This window comes from Portunus trituberculatus, chromosome 50 (genome assembly GCF_017591435.1).
Source record: "Portunus trituberculatus isolate SZX2019 chromosome 50, ASM1759143v1, whole genome shotgun sequence".
Lineage (NCBI taxonomy): Eukaryota > Metazoa > Arthropoda > Malacostraca > Decapoda > Portunidae > Portunus > Portunus trituberculatus.
In genome coordinates, this window is record NC_059304.1 from 4,283,409 (window position 1) to 4,293,408 (window position 10,000).

The following is a 10,000-nucleotide window of genomic DNA, read 5'->3' on the forward strand; positions in this document are numbered from 1 at the left end:
TTCCTCTTCCTCCATGCATTCGTCCATTTCTCCTTGCTCTTTTCTCCTCTTTTTTCTTTTCTTTTTCTCTTCCTCTTATCCGTTTCCCCTCCCTCCCTCCCTCCCTCCCTCCCTACGATCCTCCAACTTATTCCATTTTCTTCTTTGTTTTCTTCTTTCATCACGTCTTTTGTTTCATTTCTAATTTCTTTACTTTTTGTTAGGTTAGTCATCATCTTACTTCTCATAATGTGCTAGTTTCTTTTTTTTTTCTCTTTTTATCATCATCATAAGATATTCTCTCTCTCTCTCTCTCTCTCTCTCTCTCTCTCTCTCTCTCTCTCTACTGCCGTACTTCAATTTGCTCTCATGATAATTCCCTTCCCTCTTGCTGTCTTTAATTATTTCCTCCCCCGCTGCGCATTTTTATGTCGTATACTTTAACTCAACACAACCACGTAATATCACCGGCAAAAGACAAGACTGGCTTTCTTCTTTTTACTCTTCACATTTTTACGGAAGTTTCGGCGCAAAACTCGCTGCTTCAAAGGGAAAGCGAATATCTGATGTGGATGAGCATTTTTGTGTGAGTGTGGGTGTGTGTGTGTATGAAAGTGATAATAAATGTAAATATGGATATCCATAACTCTCTAACTTTGCTTAACGTATCCTTGCCATAATCTAATCTCATTTAACTCAATTTAACCTACACTAATACTGTTTATCATAGTTGTTGCTAAAGTAATTTACTCTAACTTAGCGAAACACAGTTATTACTTATCCATGACGAATCTAACTTAACCTAATTTGATTCCAAAATATTTTAGTCAAACTTAACCTACTTTATCATAACCTAACCTAACCTAACAAGCTTTATCCTAACCTAACCTAACCTAACTTACACTAACAGAACATATCATATCCTAAACTTATATAACCTTATTGAAAGAAAACAAACTTATATTAACAAAACTTATGCTAGTCCTTCGTAACTTAGCTAACCCAGATCTAACAACACTAATTCTAACTTTACCTAATCTAACCCAAGCAAATTTATCTAACCTAACCTAACCTTGCCTCACCAAACCTCACCTAAGCTAATCACAGTAATTCTCACTAAACCAAACCTAACTTGAACAGTCAACCCTAACTTAACCTAACCTAATGCAATCTCTCCTAGCCCAAACTTGACCTAACTTAACCAAACCAAACTCATCTTCAACAGTCAAACTTAACCTAATCCAACCCAACCTAACTTAACCTTCCCTCACCTCACCTAACCTAACCTGAAGGGGATGAGCTTATGCGCGCACAAAAACACGGTCTGAAATATATTTGACTCTGCGCACGATCATTATTATTACGAATGACTATGAATGAAAGGGCAAAGGAAGAAGAGGAAGCCAGAACAAACATTCCTAGGCTAAAGAGAAGGAGTAAGAGTTATGAGAGAGAGAGAGAGAGAGAGAGAGAGAGAGAGAGAGAGAGAGAGAGAGAGATTAAGTAAATCACTCCAATAGCTCTTCTTTGAGAATCTGAACGAAAAGAAAAAAAGTAGAAAAAGAAGATAGAGGAAGAGGAGGAGGGGAACGAGGAGAAGAAGAAAGAGGAAGAGAGGAAGAGGAGAAGTAAAAAAAAAGTAAGCTTTCCACTGCTTTTAAGAAAGGAGAGAAAGGAGGAGGAGGAGGAGGAGAAAATTAAGAAAAAAGAGGGAATACTCAAAAGAAACACTTCCTCTTATTCTAAATTATGGTCCATTATGAACAGAGAGAGAGAGAGAGAGAGAGAGAGAGAGAGAGAGAGAGAGAGAGAGAGGAGAGGGAGGACGAAGAAAAAGAAGAACAACAATAAGAATTAGAACAAAAATAAAGGTAAGAAAAAACAAAACAACGAAATAGAACATGAAGAACTGAATACAAGGAAACAAAGTACAAAAGCAACAAAAACCACAACAAAGCAATGAGAGAGAGAGAGAGAGAGAGAGAGAGAGAGAGAGAGAGAGAGAGAGAGAGAGAGAGAGAGAGAGAGAGATTGGTATGACGTGGAGGGGAGTGAGTCAGTAGGCACTCGAACTAACTTAAGCTCCTATTTTGAAACACTTTTGTCCTCACCACCACTACATTCAGAAGACTAGTGTTGAAGATGCAGTGTTTTTAATCATGTTTTGATGGTTTTAGCGACATATTAACAAGATTGTGGTAATTGTCCTTAAACAGGGGTAGCATGGAGACACCTGAGTCCTTATGAACGTGTATTTAAAGTATCACAATACACAACAGGGTATAGCCAAGCATTTGAGTGGCTGAAGGTGTACGTGTGGCCACAGGCGGAGGCGAGCGAGAACTGAGGACTGAGGGGAAGACGTGACTTGACTTCAGAGGTCAGACCCGAGCCAGCCAAACTGACTTTTACAGAAAACGGGGTATGGATAAAACATAGGACATGCTAACAAGATATCTACATTATGAACAGGAGAAGCACTCTTGATAACACAGCAAGTCGTCTCTGTAGTGTTGGAAAACGTTAGAGGCGAGGGATCGAAGCGTTTTAGTCTACAGAGGAGATGAGTTTGATGAGCAGAAGACGTTTAATCCTTTCAGTAGTGGGACACATTTTTATCATGAATTTTTGGTGTGATTAGATGGTCTTATTTACATTACGAAGGGTCTATGGAGGTGAGAAGATTAATGGCCCGTGTCTTCACTATTCTAATTCCCACATAAGTATCTGAAGCTGTATAGAATCACCAAATAGTAAGCAGAATGAATATGAGAACGCGTCATGGTACTGAAGGACTTACACTGATGTGACTCTTGGCCTAAAATTAGACAAACCTGTGTTGCTTTTAATTTATTCATGTTAAGTAGGATACCAGCTCCCCTACCTCTAATCATTCTTCCTTCATCTATTCTTTTTTTCATTCATTCATTCTTCTTTTATTTATTCTTTCCATTCATTTCACTTCATCTGTATTTCTCATTTCTTTCCCTTATTTTTTTTTCTTCCTTCCTTTTTGTTTCCTTTCCACTTCTTTTCTATTTTGTTATTCTGGCATTCGTTTGTTCTCTCCTCCTTCATCTATTTCCATCCTTTTTTCCTTCTTTCCATTCGCTTTATTTCTTCCTTTATCCTGCCTTCCCTTTCATTTCCTTCCTTCCTTTCTCTCTTGCTGTTTTTTTTTTTTTTCCTTCCCGTCCTTTCATTATTTTTATCTCCATCCTCCCTTTTCTTCTTCCTTTCGTAATTTCTTGAAGGATATCCGTCAAGTTTGTTTCTCTTAATTTGGGCCTTGTATATCAACTTTTTTCTTACGTCTCTCTCTCTCTCTCTCTCTCTCTCTCTCTCTCTCTCTCTCTCTCTCTCTCTCTCTCTCTCTCTCTCTCTCTCTCTCTCTCTCTCTCTCTCTCTCTCTCTCTCCTGCAATTCATTCACTTCACTCGGTCATCAGTTTATTGGATTTGCTCTTGTTGTTCTTTTCTGTCCCTGTCTCCTGTTTAGATCTCTCTCTCTCTCTCTCTCTCTCTCTCTCTCTCTCTCTCTCTCTCTCTGACAAAATACTGTGTGCCTTTGGATTTCTTTCTCGAATCCACGTAAAACTAAAATGCATTACGTGATTCTCATTCATTTACATACACACACACACACACACACACACACACGCCCGGTAGCTCAGTGGTTAGAGCGTTGGCTTCACAAGCCAGAGGACCGGGGTTCGATTCCCCGGCCGGGTGGAGATATTTGGGTGTGTCTCCTTTCACGTGTAGCCCCTGTTCACCTAGCAGTGAGTAGGTACGGGATGTAAATCGAGGAGTTGTGACCTTGTTGTCCCGGTGTGTGGTGTGTGCCTGGTCTCAGACCTATCCCAAGATCGGAAATAATGAGCTCTGAGCTTGTTCCGTAGGGTAACGTCTGGCTGTCTCGTCAGAGACTGCAGCAGATCAAACAGTGAACACACACACACACACACACACACACGGCAATGCTCAAAATATGAATAATAAGTCTAAATATGATTTCTTAAAACGTCACTCGCTTCATTTTAACTTTTCTTTTTTCTTTCTTTCTTTACTATTTTTTTCTTTTCGTTTCGTTAAGTAGAAAGTCTGGAAATCTCAAATCAAGAAGAATTCGTGCAATCTGCTCTTCTTTTAGGCTGGAAAAGTTCATCATTCTCTCTCTCTCTCTCTCTCTCTCTCTCTCTCTCTCTCTCTCTCTCTCTCTCTCTGCGGCAATCAAGGCCTCTGTGCAAGTAATGGAGTTAATTTCACTACTCAGCTTCACCTTCTTTCAAGTTTTACGTCTTCTTTCAGGCACCTTTGAGGCCTCAATTGCCGGGAATATTCATTGCTGTGGACTCTATCCGCTGCTGGTATTAGAGCTGGAGGAGGGAGGGAAGGAGGAGGAGGAGGAGGAAAAGGAGGTGGAGGTGGAGGAGGAGGAGGAGGAGCAGGAGGAAGAGGAGGAAGACAAGAAGTAGGAGAGACGAATTAATGTTAGTTTTCATAAATGGTTCTGATTCGTTGTGATGATTTAATATTCTCTTTCTCTCTCTCTCTCTCTCTCTCTCTCTCTCTCTCTCTCTCTCTCTCTCTCTCTCTCTGTTAATGTGTCAACAGGTAATTGTGTTCCGTAATCGGTTTGGACTCGTTCATTACAGGTAATTGACGTGCGGGCAGCGCTGTGGAGTTATTATGAGACGAGGGCCAGGCAGGTGCTGTGTTTCCCATCCATACAGCCGTCCCTAGTTTGTAGACAGGTGTGTGAAGGTGAATCTAGGCGTGTATGTGTATGCCGTAGTGTTTGAGATGGTTTAGGAATGTGCTTTGAAATCGGTTCATATGTATGGTTGGAAATTATTTGAGATGTTAGTTTGGATAGAAAGTTTGGATGGTTTTTATAGGTAGTGGTGAAAGATTGTGCTTTGTTATTGTTGTCTGTCTTGTGTTTGTCACGTGGCCTTCCTTCACGTCTTCACTTCTTTGTATATTTGTTACATCTGGCTCATATACAACCGGGTCTCTTGGTCTCTAGTCTAAGGAAACAAAAAGGCTAGTATAGTGAAAGATTGTAAGTTTTGTTATTATTGTCTGTCTTGTGTTCGTCATCTGGTTCTTTTTCACTTCATTTTTTTTTTTTTTATGTATATTTGCTACATTTGACTTACATACAGCCGGTCTCTAGTCTATGGGAACAAAAAGACTATTAACTTGAAAGATTGTAAGTTTTGTTATCGTTGTCTTGTGTTTGTCTTGTTTTTCACTTAATTTTTTGATGGGTATATTCGCTACATTCGGTTTATATACAGCCGGCTCTCTAGTCTAGGGGAACCAAAAGCTATTATCGCAGGTCTCACCACAGTGGCAGTCCCCAAAGAGTGTAGTCAAAAGGGTTATCTGGATATTTGAGGATAGGTCTCTTTTATGTTCCCCATGCAAGTTTTTTTTTTTTTTTTACCATAGATTTATTTATTTCTCTTTACAGGTTTGATTTAAATTCCTAATGTTCCGCCCCTTAATTTACTACCAAATGATCGTATTTTTCCCCTGGATTTATGTATATTGTTTGCAAGCGCCACTTTCTCTGGTAATGCATCCCACTGATCTATTACTCTATTACGGGACTGTGTGTCTGCACGCCCTTATCTTCTAGCGAGTTAAATTTCATGTGTTCTGTTAATGCCGTGCGTGTGTGAGCGCGAGCGTATATACTAACGAAAATTCACACGTACACACCGAACTGTTGGTACATGTACGTATATTAAACCTGGCTATGTATGCAAATGTATACACTCATGTGCGTTCATGCTTTTGTTACGTACATGCATAGCTACAGACGTGTGTACATGTGTGTGTGTGTGTGTGTGTGTGTGTGTGTGTGTGTGTGTGTGTGTGTGTTAGATTGGTAGTGGTGGTGGTGGTGTTGCCAAGGCTGTCCCGATCCCTGCTCATTCTAGCATTTCCATTATTTACCACAGTAATTTCCCACCACCCACCACCACCACCACCACCACCACCACCACCAACAACAACAACAACAACAACAACAACAACAACAACAACATCACATCACCCTCATACACTCCATACCAGACGCCCACCACCACGCACACCACCAGTTTCAGTGCCATTATCACCGTCGCGCCATATTCACCACCACTTTGACCAACATCACCGCCAGAATCTCCACCAGTACCATCCTTTACCTGTCCTCCTCCGCCACCGCGACCACCACCACCACCACAACCACCACCACCACTGTCACCACCACCACCACATAATGAAATACCCCAGCGTAATAATTAAAACTGCACTCTTTAAATATCACCAATCTATAACAAATATTGAACAACTGCACATAACAATAACAAACAACAAACAGGTGGACTGAAAATTAGAGAGTCGTGTCGTGATGTAGCAGAGAGATGGTGACTGGTAAATGGTGACTGTCTTCCCTTCATTCAGCCTCAAGGAGTTAACGCTGATTGGGCACACTGCAACACCCTCCTCCCCCTCTCTCCTCTCTACCCTCTCTCCCAGCCTCTCCTCTGTGATGGTACTTGTTAGCAGACGCCTCACTGTTCCTCTCCAAGTCCCTGTCTAGTGCCAATGCCGCTCGTCCATAGAGGAAGGCCCGGTGCATGAGTTTCATCCTATGCCTTTTGTGCTAATACCGTCTCTCCTGCGGGCTGAGTGCATCCTCGTCATGGCATTTAGATTTGGTGATTGCTGGCGATAGTTGGGTAGGTCTGAAGATAATTAGATAGGTAGATAGTTTTGTAGGGAGCGACGCAGGTATGTAGGTGTTTAGGAGGGAGGTAAGAATATTGATGGATGGTATATAGACAGACACACAGGTAAATAGAGGTAGGTGGAAAAGTAGGAAATCGCACGGATAGATAGATAGATAGATGAACAAATAGATAGATAAATAGATAGATACGTTGATATGACTTTAAGTAGGTAGGAAGTAAATAAAGTAGAGAGAGAGAAAGAAAGAAAGAGATAGAAAGAGGAACAGACAGAGAGACAGGGATGTAAATTACGAATGGAGGCAAAAACACAGCTCTGCATACAAGTGTTTAGAGTTGGCAGGCAAGCGCTGAGGAGGAGGAGGAGGAGGAGGAGGAGGAGGAGGAGGAGAAGCTGCGCGTGGTCTGTGATGGCAGCAGCGTGATGTGAAAAGTGACGCAACATAACAGCAAACCGGAAACAGGTGGAACAAATCACTGAGAGCTGTGCAGATGATGAGGAGAGTAACTTTATGCTCATTTCTTTCACTTTGTGTTAATGCTACGCTCTCTTTCATATCCCAAGCGGGTGGAGGAGAAAAAAAAAAGAGACAGAGACACACACACAAAGACCAATTACATACAGAAGCAAGTAAGTGTATGAGTAGTGCGTGAGCAAGTGAGTGAGAGAGAGGAGGAAAAGTGTTGATGGGCATAGCACCAGCAGAAGCAACGTGAGTTAATGCGTGTGGAAATTTGTGAAAAAAAAGCTCAGACATTCTTTGGCTGGTAAAGAGAATAGTGTCAAGTGGAGGAAAGGCGAGGCGACGTGATAGACGAACACACACACACACACACACACACACACACACACACACACACACACACAGACAAAGAGAGATAGATAGAGATATAGATAGATAGATAGATAGATAGATAGATAGAGAGAGAGAGAGAGAGAGAGAGAGAGAGAGAGAGAGAGAAACCCTGTGTATCCGTGTATGTGTGTGTTTGGTATTTTGTTGGCCTCCCTTTCCCTTCTCTCAGCCTCCCGCACCAAAATCGAGGCTGCCAGAAGTCCAGTGTGTATTGTGTTGGCCGCTTGACAAATGGCGCTGAGAAACGAAGCATAAACCTAGGAACCAACAAGAGTATACACGCGCCCAACTTGTATTAGAGTCTCGATCATTGAAGCAGAGTGGATGAATGGAGAATGTTTAAGTATTGTAACCCTTTGAATTGATTAAAATGCGTGTTTGAAAAGAGTATATACACACCCATGGCCTGTATTAGTCTGTGTGAAGGAAACTCGGTAGATAAAAGAAGGTGAGACTATGGAAAACGTAACTCATCTCTGCATGTTTAAAGAGCGTGTTTGTGAAAAGTTGCATACAGTAGAATATCTGAAAGGTCTAAAATGATAGATAGTTTATATCGAAAAGCATGTTTCAATAGAAGGCGAGTGACTCAAAGAGAATGTTGAATAAAGACTCTTGAAAGAATGCCAGCCGCTCTACGCTTATGAAAAATTTGTACAAGAAAAGAAAATGTGGAAAGATATTGAAATGTGATTGAAGTTTAAATAAGGCGTTCTAGAATTATGGAAAAAGGGAACTTGTATTTGTGGAAAAACACGCAAAATAAACCCTGAAAAACTCTGTCCTTGAAGAATCACGCGGTATTATGCAACGCGTCCTGGAGTTTTTTTAAAGAAACACTGGAATTCGTGAAAATGTTGAAATACAAAATTGTGGAGGATTTTGATCTGTCAGTTTGTCAGTCAGTCAGTGAGGGATAAAAATGTGAAAAGCTTTAATGCTCTTCAAGGACCATACACGCTTTCACGCGTCTGTGACTAAACTAGAAGAGTACATACTAGTAGAAAGAGAGAGAGTAAAATAAAGTGTCCTCCGTTGACGAGCCGGACGTGAAATTGCAGGTAGAAAGTGTATGGAAAGTGTAAGCATGAGAGGCGGTGTTTGGACAAAGTGTGAGGCAAAAGTTGAGTTTTAAGGAGGGCAGGTGGAGCAATAGTGTCATCACATTAATATACACAGCGCCAAGGTGAGGCAGGATGGGAAAAAATGACTTGAAAATACCTTGATTACACATGCAAATGGTGTAAGAGAAATGCAATACTAGAGATGCGCGGGGCTGTTAATTGGAGTGTCTTGTTTGAAAAAGATATGTGAATAAAACATATAAATGGTTAAAGAACGCAGTAATTCTTGGCAAAAAAAAAAAAAAAAAAAAAAGTTAGTAATATTCAAGAGTTTTGGAGATGGTGGTACTTTTCTGAAGCGTCTCGCCTCGCCTCTCTTTAGTGAATGGGACGAAGATAAGAAGTTTTCCTTTCTTTTTTATCCTTTTACTTTTTTCTTACTTTCTCTTTCGGCAGGACTTTGAAACGCAGAGCTAAGTGAAAAGTTGTGAAGAGAGTTACTCGTTTGGCAGGAACAGTTACACACACACACACACACACACACACACACACACACACACACACACACACACACACACACACACACACACACTATCACATCCCCCCCATAGCACATCCTCACAACCCAACTACACCATTTCCACACCACCACAGCATATCCACCACTCCCACACTATATTTTACCGCACCGTAGCAACATCGCTCTCACGCCACCACCACCACCACCGCCACTTAGGATTCATTCTCCCGACGTCTATATCGTGGCCGCAATTAATCCTCGCCTGTATTGCTGTGAACGTAAAGGGACTGTCAAGGACGCAGCGGTCGTGTGTGTGTGTGTGTGTGTGTGTGTGAATGTATGGATGCGTGTGTTTCATTTGTTCTAACTTCTGTATTTTTAATGCCAGCTTGGGGTTTTAGTGCTTATTTACCAGAGTGCTATGAGTAGTGTTCCATACAGTCTGGTAGTGGAAGTAGTAGTTGTGGTGGTGGTGGCGGTGGTGGTGGTTGTCATGATAGGCTTAGCAGAGTTAATGTTCTCTTCCCGAAAGTTTGATAAGCTGCTACTGTCCAAGGCTGTGAGCGAAGACTTCTCATTAGTCATACATTTGAATACTGCGCCATCTTGTCATCTCCCACCAGCTGGCCTCACTATCCCTTTTCTCCTCCTCCCTTATCCGATGTAGTAGGTTCACTCGAGGTAACAAATGAAGCATTGAATCGTCACGCCCGCTGGTCACGCATGCGCTACGCCCCGAGTCCTGAATGAGTGAGCCAACACGAGTGTTCGGCGAGCGTCAAGGTATGTGCGTGTTTGTGTGTACGTCGCAGTTATTAATTTTGCTTTTAAT

General features: G+C 41.6%; 1 protein-coding gene across 1 annotated transcript in view; it reads left to right on the forward strand.

The window, feature by feature from the left end:
- Positions 1–9,944: 9,944 nt before the first annotated feature.
- LOC123499641 (cGMP-dependent protein kinase, isozyme 1-like) overlaps positions 9,945–10,000 on the forward strand; it is a 300,599-nt gene continuing 300,543 nt past the window's right edge. Inside the window, exon 1 of the mRNA XM_045247975.1 lies at positions 9,945–10,000. This exon is cut by the window's right edge and continues 41 nt beyond it. The gene's annotated coding sequence lies outside the window, so the exon portion shown is untranslated.